This window comes from Hippocampus bargibanti, linkage group LG18 (genome assembly GCF_051943395.1).
Source record: "Hippocampus bargibanti isolate YZ-2025 linkage group LG18, ASM5194339v1, whole genome shotgun sequence".
Lineage (NCBI taxonomy): Eukaryota > Metazoa > Chordata > Actinopteri > Syngnathiformes > Syngnathidae > Hippocampus > Hippocampus bargibanti.
The window spans coordinates 5,502,262-5,521,157 of NC_142751.1; the positions used below are offsets into that span (position 1 = coordinate 5,502,262).

The window sequence follows — 18,896 nt, forward strand, 5'->3', positions numbered from 1 at the left end:
GGCTCTGGTGTTCAGGGCCTGCTCTTGAGCAGCCAGGATGAGTGCCTCTGTGCTGTCCTTTAGGCCAGCCCTCTCTAGCCACTGATAGGACTTCTTGAGATCAGCCACTTCTGCTATGGTTCGGTGGTACAACCCGTGTAGGGGCTTTTCCTCCCATGATTGTCCCTCTTCCAGCACCTCATCCTCTGTTCCCCATTGACTGAGACATTCTCTGAGTACATCATCCGTTGGAGCCTTCTCTTTGATGTATTCATGGAGCTTGGATGTTTCATCCTGGACAGTGGCTCTCACACTCACTAGTCCCCGGCCTCCTTCCTTACGGCTTGTGTACAGTCTCAGGGTGCTGGACTTGGGATGGAACCCTCCGTGCATGGTGAGGAGTTTTCGGGTCTTAACATCCGTGTTCTGAATCTCTTCCTTTGGCCACCTTATTATTCCTGCAGGGTATCTGATCACTGGCAGGGTATCACTGTTTATTGCCCGGGTCTTGTTCTTGCCATTGAGCTGGCTTGTTAGGACTTGCCTCACCCGCTGGAGGTATTTGGTAATAGCCGCTTTCCTTGTTGCTAGTTCGATCATATCATATACAGTATATATATACACTGTATTGTATGATATGATAGTGATCTGCAATGCAAATCGATGTTGATGCTTGTGTATTTCTTTATTTCCACTAGAGGGCACTGTCGCTTCAATAATCGCCGCCAAATCTTAGAACGATAGTTCATGGGTTCCGGAGGTGGGTCAGGTAAGTACGGTATGATGTGAAGCACGTAATTGCTAATAACTTGAGATTTTAGAAGAGCAAGAATTATAATAAACGGAAGACTGAACTGTGTTATTAATTTTATTTATAAGAAGTTAATGTACACCCTCTCGTTTCTTCATTGTATCCAAAATAATAGTCATACATCAGTAATTGTTCAGGGGCATAAACAATTTTAAAAACAGTGGATATATTTAAATAAGTCTTAAATTCAATTATATTATTTCCACCGCCCCTGAATCCAAATTAGACCTCGGTAGTACACTCATTCTGCTGTTGAAATGAAATGTACTTTTTTTTTATAACCAAATATGATTACTTTATCAAACGCCTGCATATGTGTTTTATGAGAGTCCAAAAAAGTGCCATGATTAATTTACCAGGATTCCACCAGGTCAAGAAAATTGATGCTGGATAATTGGGCACATAGGGAATCCGTGGCAATTTGTGCTTTCAGGCACTACTTGAGAAATTAGTTGTCAGTCCAAATGTGAAATTGCTCCTCAATGTTCTCAAATATTCCATGAAAATTTAAATATAAATCTTAAGTACTTCCAGCAAAGAGATTTTTTTCACTTTTTAGTGGATGCCAACTTGAAATGAAGCCCTGTGAAAATGATCTGAATGAAATGAAAATACAGAATATGAGGTGTTGAAAAAGACACCCAACTTGTGTAAAGTTGGAAGTTGTAAAGTTGGAACGCTACATGGAAGGCGTTGGTGCTCTTGGTAAAACCCTCATGCAAGAATTTATTAGATTCTTTTTGACAGGAAGTTTTGAATTCATCTGAAGATATTTCATTATAATATTGAATATTCTTTATGTACAGCTCTGGCGCAAAATATAAATCAGGCGACACTATGTATTTTTACTCATTGTGCAGGGGTTACAAAAATGAGCTACTACACTGTTTCAATAATTAATATGCCGTGTACAGTGTGCTGTACTTTAGTTCAGGAGGCTATGGAAAAATAGTTTTTCTGTTTCTCAAAGTTCGGAAGAAATTGGAATATTTTTTCTGTTTAAGGCCATGACTGAATTCATGCGGTGGTCAACCATTAAAAATGACACATTTTAGTTTGGGTTACAAGTGTCTGTGACAATGAATCATTACATACTCTCGTGAAAAGTTGCATAGGGTGTTATATGAATGTGAGTTTGCGATCAACTGATCACCAAATGCAAGTTGATGTTTATTTGAAATGTGAGTGTTTATTCCTCTAGGACAGCCAGCGAGTGCAGAAGAAAATGCTAAACAAGAATATTTGTGGTAAGCACACTACATACTGACACGCTGGAAAAACGGCTTCATTTGTCCTCATTAAAAGCTTAAAAGTTCATGAATAAATAATCATTATAGCAAAGCATACTTTCTCTCGTTTTTAATCTTCAGGCTCATATAAACCATGCAGATTGGAAAAAAATAGATATATATGTGTGACGTATAAATGCTGTTTAGAAATACCATGTACCCTATCCCCCTCTATTTCCATTTTGATATGAGGGCGCTGAAGTTCTAAGATCAAATCCTACATTGGTCGTTGGCATTGGAGGGGGAGAAAAATAAACAAAAAACAACAACAATTGGACCTCTGAGAGTCAACTGAATGCATTTAAGTGAAGATGATGAGCCTGCCTCTCTCTTGAGTAAGCAAGCCAGGCAGAATTCAAACATAAAGAGGGAAGAAAAGAAAGAAACCAGAGACTCGCATGCACAGTCTTGTCCCAGCGGTTTAATTATTTTAATGATCGCTCCTCTTTCAGCTTTCCTTAAAAAAAAAAAAAAGTACGGCCATTAAAAGATGCCCGTTTGGGTTAATCTGATTACTAAAAAACAAGATGGAGGGAGAGATGAAAGGCTGTAGATGTCTGTGCTAATCAGGCAGTTAAAACTGCTACATGTATTTGTGAACTGGGCCGAAAGTGGATGCAGTGTGATTTTTTTTTTGCGTGGGAGGGGTTGAATAAGACCTTCCCTCACTTCAATAATGTCAACAGACTGTATTGATAAAGTCATGCACTTGCTCAAGCTCTCACGACGTTGCCAGCAAAACACACATCTGTAACGGAAAGACAAAATGTGAAGTTGAGTGGCTATCATTTTATTGACATTCAAGCAAGTGCAGATTTTAAATTGGTCAATTATTGTCCACATTATACCCCAAGGGGGGTATAATAATAATAATAATAATAATAATAATAATAATAATAATAATCATCATCATCATCATAAAAATAATACATTTAATTTACAAGCGGCTTTCTGAACACTCAAGGACACTTTACAATTAAAAGAACAACACACAGAACAATAAAACATAAATAAAATGACAAATAATAAAATAGCTGATTAAACTAGACCATGAACGCAATTTTAAACAGATGGGTTTTCGTTTTCAGGTGGGATTTGAAAGTAGGAAGGAAGTAAATATTACGGATGTTGAAGTGAATTCCAGAGTTTGGGAGCAGAGCGGCTGAAAGCTCTGCACCCCATTGTGATGAGACGGGCAGAGGGCACACAGAGGTGGAGTGAGTATGAGGATCTGTGGGAGCGGAGGGAACAGAAATTTGAAGCAGGTCAGACAGACTGGGGGGGGGGCTAGGTTATGGATCGCTTTGTATGTGAACAGAAGTATTTTAATTTCAATACGAAGTTTAAAAGGGAGCCAGTGGAGCTGCAGGAGGACAGGGGTGATGTGGTGAAAGGAGGGGGTTTTAGTGATGATCCGGCCTGAGGAATTTTGGACTAGTTGCAGTTTATGGAGACATTTTTGATTGACACAGAAAAGAAGTGAGTTACAATAGTCGACGCGGGAGGTGACGAGTCTGCGGATAAGGATAGCAGCGGTGTGAGGGGTGAGAGAGGGACAGAGACGATTGATATTACCAAGGTGGTATTAAGGTCAGTCTGTGTTTCTAGCACCTTTGTTTCATGGGATAATTATTTTGTGTTTTTCTGTGGCTTTGATCAGTCACACTTTTGAAGATATTTGCTACTTTTATATCTGAATATAGAAACACACTGGTCAGAAGAACATTTTACGTTCCTGGCATAAGTCGCCATGTGCTAGGCCCAAGGCAACACTGTCAACTGCCATAATGCAGCTGCTTGCTAAAGTTCCTCTGACTGCAGAGCGTGTCATTTGTTCAGGCAAGAATGAGCACAAAACCATCACAGGTGTTGAGCTGCTCCATGGTAAGAGGAGGGGCTTGAGGTAGAAAAAAAATCCCAACAACAACAAAGATTTACTTTCAAACTAAATCAAGCAGAAGGAATGTCCTAAGTGTACAGAGGGATGGACGGGAGCCCATGCAATATTAAAGCGGCGTGTCTGGTGATGCCAAGCATGCCACTCCTCTCTGCCGCTCCCGCCCTCCTAGCTTCTCGGCCATCGGCTCTTCCCTCAAGGTGACACTTCAAAGCAGGCACGCAGACGAGGCAGGCCGATCTGTCGGCATGAAGCCAGCAATGGCCCCCCCAACCCCTTCCTCATTCCCATCACCCGTCTCCCAGCCTCCCCCCCCCACTTTCCTATCAATATCACCTCAAAGCTACGCAGTCGCACTCCCTGCAAGTCCGGGTCAGCGCCAAGATCCACGTTGCTTGCCGCCTCGGGAGCCCCTGTCAAAAAAATGCACCCTACCACCTTAATTAACAATGGGCCATTCGGAAGGCAAATATTTTGAATGTCCCCCAGTCCTGTTGGCGTGTTGTGAAGCCTCAACAGAAGACAGGCAAGAGGCAAGCTGGTCGGGGTGACGTTCAAATCATTTGAATTGTGAAGATTGGATTCCATATGCATTATTCCGTATTGTGTATGTTCTATGTTGCAGTTTTCCCACCTGTCTGCACGGGTGTTTTTTTTATAGAGATGTCTCTCTCTTCCACAGATGATTGGAGAGACCTGAACAAAACAACACGGGCCCGCTTTACTTTCTCTGTGTGACAGGTGGGTTATGAAAATCCCAAATGTACACATACACACACATTCCCATTTCAATGGTTTTGTGAGGTCCGGATAACTCCAGATAAGGAGTGAGGACCACCGTTGCTGATAACTTTAGAGAAGAACTAGTGTTACATTTGAACACTAAATTTCACCCCATTTCCCATTTCAACTTCTATAAAAACAGAAATAAAAAAGTGGACTTGAAACTGAAATAACAGCAGGAGTGAGGTTTCTGAAAGGGTACATTCAAAGTTCTCACCCCTGTAGTGAATTTGGTTAAAATAACGTTTTACTTTTTGTGGTATGAACCTTTTCCTCTCATTAACCACACACACACACACAAACACACAAAGTGAGTAAAAAGTGTGTGTATCCAAGTAAAATGAAAATACACACCCAAAAAAATCATTTTGGGTGAATTTGTGAGGACCTTTCTGAAACTTTAACAGGTGAATATATAGACCCTCTAGAAGCCTTTAGAATGAAAAACTTGTGAGGACCGGCCAAAAGGTCCTCACTTGTCGAAAATGTCCTCACTACGTATGGTATAAAATGTTAGTGGTCCTCACAAGACTAGTCCCACACACACACACACACACACACACACACACACACATTCCTGTTTGAACGACTTTGTGAGGTCCGGGTAACTCCACATCAGGAGTGAGGACCACCCTTTCTGATAAGTTTAGAGAAGAACCAGTGTTATATTTGAACACTAGATGTCCCCCTAACTGCATTTCCCACTTCAACTTGTTTAAAAAACAAAGCAATAAGAAGTGGACTTGAGAGTGGAATCACTAGACAAGTGAGGTCCGAATGGGTAAATCCCGGGACCTCACTCATATAGTGAATTATGTTCGAAACATCGTTTTATTTATTTAATTTTTTTGTTTGGTTGATTCAGTTCAGTTTTCAAACCACTTTTTGTGTCAACTTTTACCTCTCATTATCACCTACAATTACACGGCAGACATTTTGTATTTTAATTGTGTGTATATATATACAGTAACGTCTCGTTATATCGATATTCAAGGGAGTCCGAAAAAATATCGATATAACCGGGACTATCGATATATCCGACCCTGTTTGCATGTAATTTTCTCCGTGCGTGCATAGAAATAGTATCGATATATATATATATAGAGAGAGAGAGAGAGAGAGAGAGAGAGAGAGAGAGAGAGAGAGAGAGAGAGAGAGAGAGAGAGAGAGAGAGAGAGAGAGAGAGAGACTGTTTAATGAATAACTTGATAGTTTTAACTTAAAATAAATGGAATTCCTTATTTATATGTTCATATCAATCGGAAGCTGGTCTGGTCGATTGCTGTATCATAACTACTTTGGTAAAGTGACTCATGCTTTTGCTCAATGAATTTCCATAACCAAATCAAATAAACTAAAACTTTATTTTAACATGATGTCAACATGAAATCTGTCCTGAAGCAAAACATTTTTAACAACAGTAAAAGGGAATATAATACAAAATTAAATACTCTTGTAAGAAACTAGAACATGTACTAAAGTGCATATTTGTGAAGAAAAAGGCATGCACATCAAAACAAATTTGTTGTATCATTAAAACTGAAGAACCCGAGAAGTGGATCTTCTTTTGAGTGTCACAATTTTGTTGTGGACAAAGTTCTTTATGTCTTTCCAGGATCTTTGAGCCAAAGTCTGCGGCTCTTTCTTAATGCAGTCAGTACACTGTTCTTTCCCAGGCACTTGATGCCCTTTTATCAGTCTCTTCATGTGTTTTTCCACAGCAGCCTTTTCTTCTTCACTCCACGGTCTCCTCAAATTTACTCTGGGAGACCCTAAATATGATGACAATTGCAATTTAATGATACTCACAAAGACCACTTGTGGCAGCATTACAGTGTGGATTATATACATAAAATAAATAGACTTACCTTTCTTTTTCTCTGACTTTGATTTTTCATGCTCTTTGGAAGCAATTTTTTTTCTTGGACTCAAATCTACAAAGAAAGGAGACATTGCTAATTTGACACTCATGGGCAAATACGGTGCATGCATTTTAACTTGTTAAATTATGGAGAAAAAAAAAATATTTCTGGATCCAAAATTAAAAGTTAGTGCGAACCAATACCTCAAGGTAAGACTAATAGCCAAAAAAAGCTTCCAGTTTACCATCTGAGTCAGAAGTTCTATTCCGTTTGCCATGACAGCGCTTTGCTCGTTTTTTTTGTCACGTCACCTTAAAGTAAAACAAGCAAAATGACACCTTGCACTTGTTATGGTGGGACAGGGAGCCATTTCAAAAGGAATCATTTGGAATTCTACAGGGATGCATCTGGGAAATTAAAAAAAGTGGCCCCCTTGTGTCTGAAAAGGGGTCAAAATCTAAAATTGATAGGGCCTGATTTAACTAGATTGCCAAAGTATACAAAACCATTTGAAATAAACCAAAGACATTTTCAATTTTCGGTTTACGAACGTTACATTTTTGAAACTTTTACCTTGGCATACGAACAGTCATATGCCAGTCTCAAAATGATTTTTTTTTTAAATATGATGACATTTCAGTGAATGCTTACCAGAAAAAGATAATTTAATGGTGTCAAGATTCTTTCCACTAAGTGTTCCAGTGCCTTGCTCCATTGCAAAAAGCAGCTTGCTGATTTTTGCAATTTGAAAAGTTTTATCAGTCTGTCTATAAAAATCTCGGTGCACTCTGATGTCGTGTCCCATGAACCTTGCGACTTGTTCCAATTCCTGTTCACTAAGCTCCAACAGCTGACACAGTGTCGCAACCTGTTTCCTCAGTTTGGTAGACCTTAGGAAATGAGGGTTTTCTGCGTTGCTTTCTTTCGCAAATTTGCTCAGACAGTCACATCCCCGGATATTTGTCATTGCACCTGGTCTTGCAAAAAGATAAGGATTCTCAGCAGGTATCCCTGCATCTTGTCGCCTTTGAATTAAAACGTTGATGGACTCCTACATTCTTTCTGTAAAAAACACTGGGACCTTTCTGCCCCTTTTGCCCCGGACTTCAATGCGAGTTAAGAGCTTGCTTAACTCTTTTTCCAATGGTGAAAGTGTTTCAAAAATGTCCTGATTGACTGGATTTGTGCTGGCATTTTGGTGGTCTCGAAAGTCAAACGTGATGCTTCCCCTTCACGCCGCTTGTTAAAAACAATCATTTGTGCCAGAACAGATTCATTCAATTTACGAAAAGCACCTAAACTCATCCCTTGGGTCAATTCGGCCTTTGCCTCCTCTTCAACCACTCTAAGGTGGTCCCTGAGTGTGATGACATCCTTGGTAAGAGGAATATCATCTTGTTTATTCCATCTTTTTTCATCTATTGTTTGATGAGCACTGACTGATACATGGTTTTTCCAGTTTTTTTTCGAGGAGTTCCAGAAATTTTTTTGCCTTTCTCTCTGCCAGGTCCTCCATCAGAGTCTGTCCAATAAGGACTTCCACTGCTCCTTTCAAACAAAATCCTAATTTAAGAGCTGTGGAGGATTTCCCATATTCATTTTCCCCTGGACTGAACGCAGTGAGTTTCTTTGCGACATTTATAACAGTGTTAAACTTTAAAGGCGTACACAAATCCTGCAGACCCGCGATGGTCTTATCCATTTTTTTAGCAATAAGCATGAACCGTCCCAATTCCCTCATTCGTTGCGCAATGTACTGGTGCTTGGACTTGACACGGCCATGTTTGGAATACAGTGATTCGCCATACTTGCAAATTAGGAAATCCTTTCGTATGTGAAACGATACAGGATCTTGTCTCATGTTATTGATAATTGTTTCACATCCCTCTGATGATGCGGCTGTTGGGAGGAGACTGGCAGCAATATTTTGGACCCTCTTTCCTTTCCTTCGCTTGTCGTCTTTGCATAGCTCTCTTGCTCTACAAATTGAATGATGTTTCCACAGACATTTTTTAAAAACAACCCATAACATGATGGGCAGGGCAAATAATCATCGGTGGAGGCGGCATCGGTTGGCTGCTTCCATGTGACAAGTTCCCCTTGTCCATCTTTTAGAACCGTGCTGTTATGTTTGAAGTCTCCCTTGTTCCGAAGCTGTTCCAATAGGGACTTTCTTTTTTTGGATCCTGATGGAAAGCTGAACGTGAAAGCAACTTCTTTAAATTCCATATGTTTCCTTTCTAAATGTCTTGCCATCTTCAAATTTGATTGGCCACAGTAGAAACAATAATGCCTTTTGTCCCAAACGCGTTTGCCTTCTTTTCTTGAACACGTTTTTATGGTTACAGATGGATCTTCTTTGCTCATCTTTTGTTTTTTTGTTTTTTCGTTGAACATAGGTTAATGGGTTACTTTGTTTTCTAATTGCAGACGCGACTCTACGCTGGTCTGCTCCATATGTCTGTTGACTTGTAGAGTCTTCATTGTATGTGTCATGACAGGGCATATTTTTTACCTTTGGAAGGGATATCTCTTCATCAACACTCGAATCAGTGGATGATGTATAGGTAGGTTTGTATTCCACATCTGATCCAGAATGACTGTCCAAGTCAGAAAAATCGCTCTCTTCAGTGGGATTGTCCATCTGTTATAAATATAAAAAAGTAAAAAGATCCGAAAATACCATTGCAAATAATACTACTAAGTAGTACTGATTTATGTTTATATGATGAGATAGGTCATAATGAGGACTGCCTGTGGGATAAAATATTAATCGTATATATTAACAAGTCCTCCATGGTAGTTAGTTGCCACTACACATTTAGCGAATTAGCTGCGTCACAATAAGAGACTGATTTCCAAGTATTCTGCAAACAAATAACAATGATGGCTGGTATGGATTGCGGAGGAAACAATTTTCCATGTGAGCTGTACTCAGGGCAATATTTTCATAGATTTATTAATCGGCAATTTCTGTATATAATTACAATATTTATTTTAACTCTTTCAGCGTATTATGTCTTGTTTTTAATTAAAGCGTATGTTCATTTCTGTCTGGCCAATAGAGTGCCACAACTGCAATTTATCATTAAAAAGATGCCAGAAAAGAACGAAAAGCTAAACAAACATATACTGTAGACTACACAGACTACACAGACTACAAGCCCTCTCCACAGACCTGTGAGAACTCCACCACTCTGCTGAATCAGCTGAACGACTTCTTCGCCCGCTTCGAGGCAGACAACAGCACTCCAGCACAGAAGACCGCACCACCTCCCGGCGAACAGGTGCTGACACTGTCCCAGGACAGCGTGAGGCGATCCCTCAGAGGGACCAACCCACGAAAAACCCCGGGTCCCGACGGCATTCCTGGCCGTGTTCTGAGAGACTGCGCTGTGGAGCTCACAGATGTCTTCACGGACATCTTCAACACATCTCTGAGCCAGGCTGTTGTGCCCACTTCCCTCAAAGCCACCACCATTATCCCGGTCCCTAAGAAGTCGTCCCCCACCTGCCACAATGACTACCGCCCGGTCGCACTCACTCCCATCCTCATGAAGTGCTTCGAGCGGCTAGTTATGAACCACATCAAGGCTGCCCTCCCCCCCAGCCATGACCCCTTCCAGTTTGCATATCGGCCCAACCGCTCGACCGATGATGCCATCTCCACTGCTCTCCACACAGCGCTCACCCAACTGGAGACCAGAAACTCCTACGTCAGAATGCTGTTCACCGACTTCAGCTCAGCATTCAACACAATCATCCCCCAATAGCTCACCGATAAACTGAGCAAACTGGGGATCAGCACCTCCCTGTGCAACTGGCTGCTGGACTTCCTGACGGGGAGACCACAGGCAGTCAGAGTTGGCGACAACACTTCCAGCACCATCACGCTGAACACAGGGCCCCCCAGGGGTGTGTGCTGAGCCCCCTCCTCTTCACTCTGCTCACGCACGACTGCTCACCATCATCACCCAGCTCCAACCTCTTCATAAAGTTTGTGGATGACACGACTGTGGTGGGGCTCATCAACAACGACGAGGAGACAGCCTACAGGGACGAGGTCAGCCGCCTGGCCACGTGGTGCAAGGACAACAATCTCCGTCTGAATGTGGAGAAGACGAAGGAGATTGTTGTGGACTTCAGGAGAGTGCGCCCCCAGCATGCTCCACTAACCATAGACGGTGCTGCAGTGGAGAGAGTGAGCAGCACCAAGTTCCTGGGAGTGCACATATCCGAAGACCTGTCCTGGAGCCACAACACGGCATCAATCACCAAGAGATCCCACCAGCGCATGTACTTCCTCCGCAAGCTTAAAAGGGTTGGAGCCCCGACCCCCATCATGACCTCCTTCTACCGCGGTACCATCGAGAGCATCCTGACCAGCTGTATCACCGTGTGGTACGGCGCCTGCACCATGTCCTGCCGTAAGACTCTGCAGCGCATCGTGAGGACAGCTGAGAAGATCATCGGTGTCTCTCTCCCCCCCCTTCAGGACATCTACAACACCCGCCTCACCCGCAGAGCCATCAGGATCGCTGGCGATCCCACACACCCCTCCCACAGCCTCTTCAGCCTGCTGCCATCGGGTAGGAGACTGCAGAGTCTCCGAGCCAAGACGAGCAGGCTCAAGGACAGTTTCTGCCACCAGGCAGTCCGGAGACTCAACTCCCTCCCAGCCCTGCCCAGCCTGCCCCTTCCCACTGCCACACTCACCGAACTCTGACTACACGCTACATGCTGTACGATCATCCTGAACTCTATTTTTTGTTATTTCTCATTAGACAAGACCTCACTTCAACCCTTTCTAGTTGTTTGTTTTTGCAATTACGACATTACGTCACTTTATGTACGTCACTTCCTCACTTTACATATGTCACTACCTCACTTTACATACGTCACTGCCTCACTTTCTAGACGACACTACCTCACTTTACATAAGGAAATTATAAGTATTGTCTGTTGTCAATTGTATGTCTTTTAGCCACGTTATAAGTGCCTTGCATGTCTTGCACGCTGGGTCCGAGAGGACATTAATTTCATTTGTGCTGTATGTCATGCATATTAGCACGTTTGACAATAAAGCTGACTTTGACTTTGACAATATGCATCTCACCTAATATAAGTTTTTTCAGCCTAAATGCAGAGCTTTTGTTGATCCATATAACCTTTGTGTTGATAAGGGGTCGCAATATAGTAATTTGTCCAAAGTACTTTGTGTTCTGGAAATTGATTTGTATTTTACGTTGTGTTTTTGCAACGTTACATTACATAGATGGTAAGACACTGTCTTTGGCTGTAACCACAGGCGCATATAGCCATGGAAGAAAATTTGACACCACCATGTTTTCTTTATGTTCATTTTCATTTTCATGTCTGGTGCTACAAAAAGTGTATTAAGTGAATCACTGAAATAAAAGATAGCATGGAATACTCAAATACACCATTTTTCACAGTAAAACGTCATAGCTATTGTTAAGAATGTATGGAGTGATTTTTGTTATTAGCAAAACTTTGAAATTCATCCAATAGTGCATGTGTTCAAGTATTTTGAATTGTTTTTGTTGTCGTTAATATTTTGGTCCAAGAAAACATTCCTTTACTGTATTAAGCATTTACAACAAGTAAAAAAACTTAGATACACAGTAGATACACATTAAATGGAAGTGTGCAACAAAATAGTAATACTGAAATGTACCTGAATTGCTGTGTTGACATCATCTTGCTGGGCCTAATGCAATAAAAGTAAATAGATTAATATTCAGGTGCTAAAGAAAAACAATGTCAGTTAACGGAACACAAACAAAATAAGAATGATGGTCACGTTCAAATTGATAGTGCATTTAATTTACACTAAACTATCAATTCCAATAAAAAGTGTGCGAAATTGTCCTGAAACATACCTGGGTAGTCATTTTCTTGATGTTATTCTCCAGGTCCTTATCCAAAATAATATAAGATATTTTGATAACCTAAAAAAATTCAGGTGGTGGGATTAAAAAAAGTCATCAGTACAGCTCAAATGGGTTATCATTTGAATTCAACGTGAATCATGTGATCTAACAAATAACGCTCCTTCACGTGGTATTTAAAAAAAACTCATAATACAAAGAAATCCTCTACACGTGACCAGGGGTGGTCAAAGTAAATAAATCAAATGTCATTTGGTATCACCGTAGCTGTGCTTTTGTTTTTATTGTGTGCCATTTGTTTTTTATCGTGCTTCCAAATTTGGCTGTGCGTTTTTTTCGCTTGTGCTACATTTATGTGTGACGTTTAAATTACGTTCTATTGGCTGGCCCGACGCGACAACGATTGGGACCAAATGGGCACTTCTGAAATACTGACCGGACTTAAGTTTCGATTTACGTTGCTACGTGCTTCTCACTCAATACGTATTACACTATTACTACATCAGTTACATCAGCTTCATTTTATTCTCTGCTCAATTAACATGACGACGCTTTCACTGTCATTCTGATAAAACACGAAAGTTCGAATCCTGTAGTAATTTCTTAGAATGACACATTTGTAAGAAAAATATTCAAAACTTGAATTCCTTACCTGATTTAATTCCGAAATCTTATTCGCTCACTGTTCACTTTTCCTTTGGGCTGATGGGCTGGTTGTGCGCTCGCAGTTTATTAAATTGATGAACACGCACTGTCAGTGTCCTGGGCGAGGGGGGAGGGCTGCAAAACTTTGTTCATGCGCAGTGCGCATGGCGTCCTGGAGCCTGAGCGCTCTTAATTGCTTGATCAAAGTGTGGGCGCCATCCTGCAGAAAGTCTCAGAGCAACTAATACGTGGGGGAGGGGTATGCAGAGTCACTCTGTCTAACAGTGAAGGTTTACTCAACTCAACTCAACTTTGATTGAGGTCTATTGTATTTCAAGGCTAAGAATGATACATTTTGAGCAAGATTGTGTTTTAATTAAACTGTATGAACTCCAATCACACATACCTCTAACATAAATACAGCAAATAAAACTATATGTATTAAACTAACACGAAAAAGAATAATTATTCTTAGAGAAGCATAATTATCAAACGCTGATATGGGGGTGTTATGAAACACAATTATTTACTTATTTAATGCCATTCATAAGATATACATAGTAGTTAGTTTCATAGTTTCAATGTCCAAGGCAAAATAAAACAATAGACTTTTTTTGTATGTGCAGTTTTATGGCGGATGGGAATTGCAGACAGTCACACAGTTGAACCGAAGGTTTTACAGTGTGAAAATAGGCCTCACATTCATGACCAATGGTAAAAATAATTATCAAAATTGACACAGCTTTTCTTAAAGCATTTTGACCCATCCACTGCAATGTGAGCAAGCAGCTGTTCATATCCCAAAAATCATGTCTATTTGATGAACAGTACTTTGTTTTAACTGCCAGAGAGCCAGATGTATAGAGAGCAGGAACATTCTCTGATTTGACGTGTCACCATCCTCATGTCATTTCTCCACTGCGAGACGAATAAAGGTACATTCAATCCAATCCAATGTTATCTCTTCGACCAACACACCAAAACAAGCTTCACAAGATGTACAGCAAAATAAGTTACATTGCAGAGTTTGAATAAGTTTCGTAATGCATCCAACGACAAGGATGACAGAGGACAGTTCTACTGCTGTCTCTCTCCTCGATAAAAACCAAGGAAAGCGGGAATCATCAGCCGCAGAGGGGACAAGGATGGTGAGATAAAATGGTCATGCAACATCACCACACCAAAGTCAAGGCAGAATATCATCTTCTGTTGTGACCAAAATTACACCTGATGTTCTTCAATCAGCATTTCAGCTGTCCATGTCCTCACCAATAGAAAAGATTCTCCAGGAAAAGACAAATTTGGAGGGGAAGCATGTATTTCAAGAGAAATTGAAGCCATTGGATCAGACTGACTTGCATGCATACCTTGGAATTCAGTTATTAGCCAGAGTGCACAGGTCATGGGGAGAAGCAACTGAATGTCTGTGGGATGAAGAGTATGTAAAGCCAATCTTTCAAGAAACAATGTCTCAAAAGAAATTCCACACATCTCATGTGATCTGATTTGACAACTTTCAGACAGCACTTGCTCAATAAACCTGGCAAATATGCCATGAAAATGTGGGCAGCCTATGATGTAAAATGTAGTTATGCATGGAATATGCAAGTCTATCCTGGAAGACTACCTGGAGGAGCATCTGAGAAGAATCAGAGGACGCATGTGGTACTGAAGATGAATGAAAGACTGCAAAGTCTGAAGATGAATGGTAGTGAAGATGAATGAAAGACTGCAAAGTCATTATATCACGTGACAAATTCAATTTACCGCCATGTGTAGATAAACTTCAGGAGAACTTCCCAGTAAATTTCTGAAGCTGTGGGGATGATCTCTCCTCAGTATTTGTCAGGTGTGGTGCGTGATAGAAGGGTTTCAGCTAGGATGAAAGGAAAGGTGTATAAAACCGTGGTGACAGTGGCACTGAAGAAAAGAAAGGAAGCAGAGATGAAGATGTTGAGGTTTTCTTTGGGAGTGACCAGGTTGGATAGGATCAGGAATGAGTACATTAGAGGGACACGCCATATTAGAGGCTTTGGAGAGAAAGTCAGAGAGGCCAGACTGAGATGGTTTGGACATGTCCAGAGGAGAGATACAGTGATTATATCGGGAGGAGGATGCTGAGCCTTGAACTGCCAGGCAGGAGACCGAGAGGAAGACCAAAGAGGAGGTTTCTGGATGTTGTCAAAGAGGACATGAAGATAGCTGGTGTGAGAGAAGACGATGCACAAAACTGGGTTAGATGGAGGACACCGATTTGCTGTGGCGTCCCCTGAAGGAAAAAGCCCAAAGGAAAAGAAGAGGATAGAAAATATGTTGTTTCTTTTCAAGTATATTTACAAGATCTCAGATGCAGTTGTTGCTGATGTCAACTATTATTTGACTGTAGAAATACAGGTAAAAATGACCCACAACATAATCAACACATTTTTTCAACTTAATATCATGGTTTAAAAACTCACATGAAAAAAAAAATTATTCTTAGAGCAGCATAATTATCCAACGCTAAGATGGAAGTGCAATGAAAATATTTATTTATAAAATGCAATTCATAAGATACAGTTTCAATGTCCAAAGCAGTGACTGTTTTTTTAGCTTGTTGGCAGTCTGCTCATTGATTTCTAAACGAGTGGGGGATGGGAATTAGAGACAGACACAGTTGCAGAAAGTGGGCGGGAGTGGGGGAGGGGAAGACAGTAAGGTTAGAGCGTGAGAACAGACCTCAACTGATGATCAAAATTGCCACAGCTTTTTTTAAACTTTGATTGAGGTCTGTTTTGAAGGGGGGTATGATAAATTGTGTTCAATATCAACTTTTAATAACTAGTAACAACAATGTCACATAGCACTGCATCTGCCGTATTCTTTATGGCATGAACACATTCACATTTGGCATGAACACATTCACAAATGCTCACCTCTACTCTTTGTCTCGTTTCAACTACTCTTTCTTTAATCAACACATTTTTTCAACATAATATCATGGTTTAAAAACTCACATGAAAATTTATAATTATTCTTGACAATTCATAAGATGTATGAACCCATACTGCTGTTCACAAATGCTCACCTCTACTCTTTGGCTAGTTTCAACTACTATTTCGGCATTGCAATAGAGTGCAGAATCTTTTTTTTCTTCATCCGCGCTGCGTAGGCGGGGAGACGCGCACAGTCTCTGTGTCACTAATTAAGTGGGGGAGGGGTAGTGCAACAGTCACCAAGTCTCACTGAGAATTCTCCCACGGTATTTTTTCAACTTTGATTGAGGTATATTTTAAGGCTGAGAACGATACGTTTTGAGCAACATCGTGTTTTAATTAAACTATATGAACTCCAATGTCACATACCTCTAACATAGGTACAGCAAATAAAACTATATGTATTAAACTAACATGGAAAATTATAATTGGTCCTTAAGTGCCACTGAAGAAAAGACAGGAAGCAGAGCTGGAGGTAGCAGAACTGAAGATGTTGAGGTTTTCTTTGGGAGTGAACAGGTTGGATAGGATCAGGAATGAGATTATCAGAGGGACAAGCCATATTAGAGGCCTTGGAGAGAATGTCAGAAAGGCCAGACTGAGATGGTTTGGACTGTAGAAATACAGGTAAAAATGACCCACAACATAATCTACACATTTTTTCAACTTAATATCATGGTTTAAAAACTCACATGAAAATGTATAATTATTCTTAGAGCAGCATAATTATCCAACGCTAAGATGGAAGTGCAATGAAAATATTTATTTATAAGATGCAATTCATAAGATACAGTTTCAATGTCCAAAGCAGTGACTGTTTTTAGCTTGTTGGCAGTCTGCTCATTGATTTCTAAACGAGTGGGGGATGGGAATTAGAGACAGACACAGTTGCAGAAAGTGGGCGGGAGTGGCGTAGGGGAAGACAGTAAGGTTAGAGCGTGAGAACAGACCTCAACTGATGATCAAAATTGCCACAGCTTTTTTTAAACTTTGATTGAGGTCTGTTTTGAAGGGGGGTATGATAAATTGTGTTCAATATCAACTTTTAATAACTCGTAACAACAATGTCACATAGCACTGCATCTGCCGTACTCGTTTTTGGCATGAACCCATACTGCTGTTCACAAATGCTCACCTCTACTCTTTGGCTAGTTTCAACTACTCTTTCAAATTGCTCGGCACCATGGCGCTGTTGGATTGGATTTGCCTTTATTAGTCTCACAGTGGAGAAATTTACATTTCACAGCAGCAAAGTGATGAAAGGAATGAAAGTAGAAAAACAACATACATGAGCTGCTGGAAAGGCAGCTTCTCGCCACGCAACAGGCATAATGGAGAAGGTGTTGTCTCATTGCCGATCAAAATAAATCCATACGAAAGATAGCTTTCACTATGTTGCCTTAAGGTCATCGTCTTTGCTTTATTTTCCCCAACACTAATACTAGGGCCTTCATCCGGGTCAGAATCTTGTACACAACCCAATTCGGAGTTTGCAGTTGCCCTTTTTACTCCTAACTCCTTTAACTCCTTGACTGTCACCACGACCTCTCACATGCATCATTAAGTTTCTCGGAGGAACGAGACGATCGGCTACATGTTGCCACATGGACAAATATTTAATTACCCCCCTAGTGTTTACAGCATGGACACTGGACAATGACAATGATTGCAGAAAATGATTAATATGTGTTTTATGTCTGTGTAAGCGGGCGGCCCGGTAGTCGAGTGGTTAGCACACCGGCTTCACAGTGCAGAGGTCGCCGGTTCGCGTCCCGGTCCGGCCTCCCTGTGTGGAGTTTGCATGTTCTCCCCGGACCCGCGTGGGTTTTCCCCGGGTCCTCCGGTTTCCTCCCACACTCCAAAAACATGCATGTCAGGCAGATTGACCATTCCAAATTGTCCCTACGTGTGAGTGTGAGTGACTTTTGTATGTCTTTGTGTGCCCTGCGATTGGCTGGCAACCAATTCAGGGTGTCCCTTGCCCCGTGCCCGAAGACAGCTGAGATAGGCTCCAGCAACCCCCGTGACCCTAATGAGGAATAAGCGGTACGGAAAATGAGATGAGATGTCTGTGTAAGCTCTCAGTCGTACAGGAGTGGTCCATCGATGAAAAGGTTTCTTCAGCCGTCATCTGTACTTCTTTGAAGGTGTCGGACGTTTCGCTTCATCTCCAAGAAGCTGACGAAGCTTCTTGGAGATGAAGCGAAACGTCCGGCATGAAGCGAAATGCTGAAGAACAGCTGAAGAAACCTTTTCATCAATATGTGTTTTCAAATGTGAGCTCTTGATCTCTCACGGCACACTACTGTGCCGCGGCACAGTGGTTGAAAATCATTGTTCATCTCATAACTTGTACCACATTTGAACATCTAATATGCCATGATATCCCAAGATAATATTTGACAAGTATCGAATGTGGAGTATGAGTTGAAATTAACAAGGTTTTCTACATCTACTAACTCGGTGGCCTGAGCAAGACTTCAACTTTGTCTGCCATGAACTCTTTGTCAAAGCGTACAGTTTCAAATGTTTGATATTCAAAACAATACAGCATAAAATGGACAAGATACATGTTCTTAATCAGTCCAAATTCTACCACATCACCATTCAATACATTTAGCACCATTTAGCACAACTCATTTGTCTGCAACAGCATGGTTTGCACATTCATTTCATAGGCAATCCCTCAGTTTTGCAGACAAATCATGTAGATTAGACATGTCAAATTCAGGCCCACGGGCCA

At 41.1% G+C, this 18,896-nt stretch overlaps 1 long non-coding RNA gene across 2 annotated transcripts; it reads right to left on the bottom strand.

Moving 5' to 3' along the window:
• Positions 1-6,104: 6,104 nt before the first annotated feature.
• On the bottom strand, positions 6,105-18,207 carry LOC148884380 (uncharacterized). Of its 2 annotated transcripts, XR_016118242.1 has the most exons (5): positions 13,186-18,207; positions 12,525-12,593; positions 12,320-12,352; positions 6,628-9,265; positions 6,105-6,531 (listed from the first exon to the last, which is right to left on the bottom strand). It is a non-coding gene; the product is annotated as an uncharacterized LOC148884380 (long non-coding RNA). The 2 variants fall into 2 exon arrangements; XR_016118241.1 differs by having other exon boundaries at positions 6,628-18,207.
• Positions 18,208-18,896: the final 689 nt, after the last annotated feature.